Source organism: Dysidea avara, chromosome 5, assembly GCF_963678975.1.
Source record: "Dysidea avara chromosome 5, odDysAvar1.4, whole genome shotgun sequence".
Classification (NCBI taxonomy): Eukaryota; Metazoa; Porifera; class Demospongiae; order Dictyoceratida; family Dysideidae; genus Dysidea; species Dysidea avara.
In genome coordinates this window covers 29,972,990-29,980,498 of record NC_089276.1, presented here as the reverse complement: position 1 = coordinate 29,980,498, position 7,509 = coordinate 29,972,990, and positions in this window count along the sequence as shown.

Below are 7,509 nucleotides of genomic sequence, written 5' to 3'. Positions count from 1 at the left end.
TATTGAAAGTAGTGTTGTTCCAGTTCTCAGTACTGGAACTAAAATAATTCCAGTTCCAGCCTTTTTTATTCCAGTTCTAGAACTAGAACTGGAACTGGAACAATAATTTTGCTTTCCTTAAGACAGGAACTGGAACTAGAACTATAATTTTGCTTTCCTCAAAACTAGAACTAGAACTATAAAGAAATTTATCAAGTACTGGAACTAATACTGGAACTGGAATTGGTCATAACCATACGGCTTTTTCCAATGATATTTTATGCTCTTTAAAATACCAGAATGTTACACTGCTTAAAGTTTCTTAGTTTACTACAGTGGTATATCCCCAGTATATGGAACAGTTAATTGTTTGTTATTTTAGTATTTTTTCAGTAAACCCGCATTCACTGATATTTTACTGAGAGTTTAAAACTTAGTAAAATAATTATGTTCCATATACTTAAAGTTACTGACATTTTACTATCAGTATAACTGGGTACAACCACAGTAAAGTAGCTTAACAAATTAGTAAACTAAGAACCTTCAAGCAGTGTTATCTACTGACAAAAACACGCAATGTAGTATATAACTTGGTAAAAGCTGTATGTACTACACCATGTATGCATGTGCTAAAACACTGCTTGAAACAAGTGATTAGCTATAATATTAGAAGAGAATGCCAAATGCAATGCTGGCTCAGTCACATTGGTATGTCTGGTTCAGCGTTTGATAATCAGCTACAGGTCAGTTCATTAGTGCTGGTGATGTATGGAGTTTTGGAGTATTGCTGTTTGAGATTTACTCTTTTGGCCAAACACCTTATCTTGGGATGAACAATGCTGTAAGTGGTTCTTATCACTGTCTGTAAATGATATATATAAAAGAATCAGAGTGTCTACAATTATTGCTTGTGTGGCCTGAAGTCTTTAAATCCTTGTAAACTTTTTGGAAGCACTTTGGATTGTCTTTACGTTTATGGTCACCTAATCAGTGCTTTCTAAGCACAGTATAATGACAGTCGTGAACATTAATTTTTAAACGTTTGCATAACTTTGTGGTTCCTATTATTAAGTACTACAAAACTAAATCGTTCACATCTACCATATGACAAACATGTAGTATGATAGCGTAATTTCTATATTAACAGCAAGCCTGAGAGTTTGTGGAACAAGGTCACAGGATGGAAGCACCAGAGGGTACTCCTAAGGAAGTGTATGATGAGATCATGTGCAAGTGTTGGCTCTATGAACCAGAGAAGAGACCAACATTCAGTGAAATTGTCACTATGTTAAATACGACTATTGTTAATTTATCATAAACTCAGTTCACACCAATGAAACACTTGCATGATTGTAACATATGTTTATCATTTTTTTTACTAATCCTATAATATTTAAAATATAGATATTCCAATGAATACTCCAAAGTGTATATATATGCACTTTTAGAAAGGCTTTTCTCTATTATATAGTTTACTGAATAGGTGTGGCACACAAAATGCTATTGTATTCACAGGAAATGAATTAAAATTTTCAAATATAAATTTCTTCACATTCTAGTGTTTGATAGAACTTTAATAGTCTACATTTAATAGCCATTACTAGGCTTTCCAGTATCTGATCTCTATTTTTCCCAATAGAAACCTGGCACAAAATAACACACGTTTAACTTGGGATTGCTCTGTCATCCAAGCTCCAGTGAGGATGAGAATTGCTATGGGGTTTGTCCACACGTTGACCATCATGGAAATCTTATGTGTGTTACATAATAAAAAAGTAAATTTGTGATTTCAAGCCTTGTAATGTATGCAGAGTCCTTTGAAACTTTTTTTTTAAATGTACTGTCAGATGGAAGGTATTCACTGGTGCTTACTTTAAAGTGCGTAGTTACTTCAAGCAATTTTCAGCTCCACAACAATATTTTCTGATGGTTGTGTCATCAACTCAAAAGTACAACCACTTCAAAGTTGGCAAAGCAATGCTGTAATTGAAACCACAACAGTTACTCCACCTTAGGTATCATTGCATCATTGTGGCACCTCCACTTTAGATTTGAGATAGTCACTTGCCTATGGGTATACACAATTGTATTGACAATTGTGCTGTATAGGTGAAACATATTTTGCTCACCATAAAGCATATATGTGACCGGGCCTGCGAAAACAGGGCATGTGGGCACAAACTACACTCCATCACTCTACAGGTCATATCTCAGTATTGGAACAGAATATTTGTATTCTGTAACTTGCATCATAACGCCATTTAAATGCTTACTAAGAGCTAAAAATTTCATTGCCATAGCATAATGGTACAAAAAGTTATGAGTAATGAACGTTTGAAAAAGTAGGCAAAAATCATGTGCCCACATGCCCTATTTTCGCAGGCCCAGTCACATATATATATATATATACAAAGATCGAGATCCAATAAACGCTGAAGTTATTCTCATTACATATACAAATTTACAGCTAGATGCAACTGCAGTTTCAAGATGGTCCAGATTGTTAGATGGCTTCCTAATTCAATTGTGCCAAATTTTCCTTTAAAATACATGGGGAGCTCCCCAGAGAAAAAATGTACCTTTTTCAGATTTAAAGTACTGTACGTGCCAAAGTAGCTAACCCCAACACACTGAGATTGGCAATAATATTGAGCATATATAAAAGTCCTAAATTTCTGAAACACCTACATACCATTGCTATTCTATGCCATGAAGACTCAACCAATACATGTATCTGTTCCTATAAGATGGAATTTATGCTGCATTAGAATATTGCATGATGACACATTGTTAGGGATTGATTTTATCAACAACTCTCTAGGATCCAGCAAGAATGGTACTAGAAAGTGTGTGGCTAGCAGGGAGTTTTAGACATTAATTCTATCAAATTGAATACACTATAAACTATGCAGGTGGTGACTCCAGTAGTTTAAAAGGAAGACATATATGCAGCCCCACAATGGTATATATATACAAATTAAAAGCAAGACAAATACAAGTACAAATCTGAAATCTCCCACATGACCCAACTATTATAGAGTGTCATGATCAGTCATTTGAAGAGTTTACAGGGGCATATCCAGGATTTGGCAGGGGGTGCCCAGGATAGTAGGTATATGGAGCAGGGAGTCCCCAGAAACTAAAACTATTTTATATGTTTCAGGACTGAAAATTTTGATGCTGTACAGAGCGGTTTTATTCATAAATATATTACTTTTTAAGTGGACTACATTGATCAAGAGTTATATATATCTAATCCAAAACAGCCAAGCTGTAAAAAAAGTGTGCGGCCCTCAGAAAGGCTATGGTGAAAAAAGATGTGAAATCCAAGGTGGCGGCCAAGAAATGGCTGTGATGGTAGGTTAATGGTAAAAATTTTAATAACAACAATTCAGGTGAATTTGGTGCCGCTTGGTCTTGGCACAAAAATTCACCTGAATTGTCATTATTAAATTTTTTACCATTAACCTACCATCACAGCCATTTCTTGGCCGCCACCTTGGATTTCACATCTTTTTTCACCATAGCCTTTCTGAGGGTCGCACACTTTTTTTACAGCTTGGCTGTTTTGGATTAGATTTCATTTCTTTTTGTATTTGTATACCCCAAAGCCGGCCTATGGCCAGCTTTGGGACTTTTTTAACCTATGTTTTTTTCTTTACTACAGGAAGAAGAAAAGATGAAGTAGATGTACTTTAAATATTTTATCAGTAAATGTACTAATTATATATACTGTATAATACATATGTGACCGCATTTGCGAAAAGGGGTCTTCCACACACATCCAATTTGCCAATTTTGACAATTGATAACTTCAGATTGGAAAGAGCTATTGCCTTGATATTTGGGCAGTGGTGAGCACCACTATAGCTGAATACATCGTGAAATTTTCAGGTTAATATGTTACTTGAACACTGAGTTATGGTCTCCAACGTTTACGGAATTGGATGTGTGTGGAAGACCCCTTTTCGCAAATCCGATCACATATATTGATTACAGAAATCTCCATGGTGGTTTCTTTGTAACTGAACACTCTACAAGGTGACTTCTTCTAATTGCTCTCTCTACAGGGTGATTTGTTTGTAGCTGAACTATCTACATGGTGGTTTCTTTGTAGCTGAACTCTCTACAAGGTAATTTCTTCTAGCTGATCTCTCTACAGGGAGATTTGTTTGTAGCTGAACTATCTACAAGGTAACTTCTTATAGCTGATCTCTCTACAGGGTGATTTGTTCGTAGTTGAATTCTGTACAGGTGATTTGTTTGCAGCTGAGCTCTTTACAAAATGGTTTCTTTGTAGCTGAACTTTCTCCAAGGTAACTTCTTCTAACTGATCTTTCTACAGGGTGATTTGTTTGTAGCTGAACTATCTACAAGGTGATTTCTTCTAGATGATCTCTCTACAGGGTGATTTGTTTGTAGCTGAATTCTGTACAAGCGATTTGTTTGCAACTGAGCTCTTTACAGAATGGTTTCTTTGTAGCTGAACTCTCTACAGGGTGATTTGTTTGTAGCTGAAATCCCTACAAGGTAACTTCTTCTAGCTGATCTTTCTACAGGGCGATTTGTTTGTAGCTGAGTTCTCTACAGGGTGTTTGTTTGCAGCTGAATTCTCTACAGGTGATTTGTTTGTAGCTGAACTCTCTACAAGGTGATACTTCTAGGTGATCTCTCTACAGGATTCCTTGTTTCTAACTGAACTCTCAACAGGGTGATCTGTTCATAGCTGAACTTTCTACTGGGTGATTTGTTTGCAGCTGAACTCTCTAAATGGTGGTTTCTTTGTAGCTGAACTCTCTACAATGTGACTTCTTCTAGCTGAACTCTCTACAAGGTGACTTGTTTCTAGCTGATCTCTCTACAGGGTGACTTGTTTCTAGCTGAACTCTCTACAGGTGATTTGTTTGTAGCTGTACTCTCTACATGGTGGTTTCGTTGTAGCTGAACTCTCTACAAGGTAACTTCTTCTAGCTGATCTTTTTACACTGCATATAGGTTTGTAGCTGAGTTCTCTACAGGGTGATTTGTTTGCAGCTGAACTCTCTACATGGGAGTTTCATTGTAGCTGAACTCTCTACAATGTGACTTCTTCTAGCTGAACTCTCTACAGGGTGACTTGTTTCTAGCTGAACTCTCTACAGGTGCAGCTGAACTCTCTACATGGTGGTTTCTTTGTAGCTGAACTCTCTACAAGGTAACTTCTTCTAGCTGATCTTTCTACAAGGTGATTGAGTTTTTTGCAGCTGAACTTTTTGCATGGTGGTTGCTTTGTAGCTGAACTCTCTAAAAGGTGACTTCTTCTAGCTGAACTCTCTACAGGATGATTTGTTTGCAGCTGAACTCTCTACGTGGTAGTTTCTTTGTAGCTGAACTCTCTACAATGTGACTTCTTCTAGCTGAATTCTCTACAGGGTGACTTGTTTTTAGCTGATCTCTCTACAGGGTGACTTGTTTCTAGCTGAACTCTCTACAGGTGATTTGTTTGCAGCTGAACTCTCTACATGGTGGTTTCTTTGTAGCTGAACTCTCTACAAGGTAACTTCTTCTAGCTGATCTTTCTACAGGGTGATTTGTTTGTAGCTGAATTCTCTACAGGGTGATTTATTTGCAGCTTAACTCTCTACAAGGTGACTTCTTCTAGCTGAACTCTCTACAGAGTGATTGATTTTTTTTGCAGCTGATCTCTCTACATGGTGGTTTCTTTGTAACTTAACTCTCTACAGGGTGATTTGTTTGTAGCTGAACTCCCTATAAGGTAACTTCTTCTAGCTGATCTCTCTACAGGGTGATTTGTTTGTAGCTGAATTCTGTATAGGTGATTTGTTTGCAGCTGAGCTCTTTACAGAATGGTTCCTTTGTAGCTGAACTCTCTACAAGGTAACTTCTTCTAGCTGATGTATCTACAGGGTCACTATAGTTTGTAGCTGAATTCTCTACATGGTGGTTTCTTTGTAACTGAACTATCTACAAGGTGACATCTTCTAGCTGATCTTTCAACAGGGTGATTTGTTTGTAACTGAACTCTCTACAAGAAAACTTCTTCTAACTGATGTCTGAACAGGGTGAATTGTTTGTAGCTGAACTCTCTACAGGGTGATTTGTTTGTAGCTGATCTCTATACAGGTTACTTATTTCTAACTGATCTCTTGAATTCTGTTCAGGGTGACTGCTCTATTAGGATGACTGCTCTATTAGAGTATCTCGATCTCGCACTTGCTACACCAAGTTGGATTTCGTGTTATAACTCCGTGGCTTTAAGTCTGATTCTTCTACACCATTGAAGAGCCTTTCTAAGATGATAACTCCATCTGTACAGCGATTTTCAAGGCATTACCTCAAGTGGTTTATCTGGTAGGCGTGGCAAGCATAATAATAATAATAATAAAATATAAAAAATAGCTAATCTCGATTGCGTAATTGTTACACACTGTTGATTTTTTCGCTGTATCTTCCTGGTTTTTAGCTCGATTTCTTTCAAACCACAAAAGGTTTGAGGTTCAATAGTTAACCTATTCACCCACCGATTTTCAGCTTCTTCCCATACGCGGTTTACCCTGTAGGCGTGACAACATATTGGTGTTATTTTTCGTGCATAATCGCTCATAACTCTTTGCCTGTTTATGGTATTCCAGCCAAAGTTGGTACCGAGATATGCCTTTATACCCCCTTCTGTGTGCCAAATTTCAAGGCAATCGGATAACGCGTTCGCGTTTTATAGCAGTTTTTGTAAGTGTGCGAAAAGAGGAAGAAAATAAGAAGAAAAAAAACGAAGAAACTAAGCCAATTTTTGAAGTCGCATATCTCAGGAATTCCTGAAGCGATTTCGCTCAAATTTCGAATGTGGAGTACTGAAGTTGGAGGGAATGTACACAGCAAAATTTGTCTTGTTTCATCAAGGCAGCACAGAGCTACGGAGGTGCGAAAATTGCGTTTTCTTTCTTCCTGTCAATATACTCACGGGGTTGCGCGCCGGCTTCTTGGGCCGCACGACACACTACCGTGTGTCTTGATAAGGGACAAGTGACAGTCATGAGCAGTTCAGCTAGCTATAGCCATTAACCATAGTTATTATGGACCTAAAGAATGGCATACACAACTGAGACCATGTGCATTATAATATCCTTAGCAGGCTAAGTCAGTGTGCCCATGGCCCGAGCCGGCATGGCCCCATGCATGGGATATTATAGTGCTGCATGCAGATGCTAGTTTTTTTTTCACACTTAGCAACTATAGATGATTCCAATAGTGCATGTCGTTATATGTGGTGAGAGTATTTGACTGACTGCTCTATTAGAGTATCTCGATCTTGTCTCGTGTTACCCGGGTATTTATTTGGGGGGGAGGGCTACGCCGGCGCGCGTGCATGCAATAATAAGTAGTAGCCAGTGTGCATTTGCCAGCCGGACCGCAACACCAGTGCCCTTCGCAAAAAAACAAACAACAACAACGACTAGTTTTTGTACATGCTGCCGCTGAAAACAACGTGACTGGCTGACTGCCCAAATTGGAAATTGGGGCGGGCGCATGGCG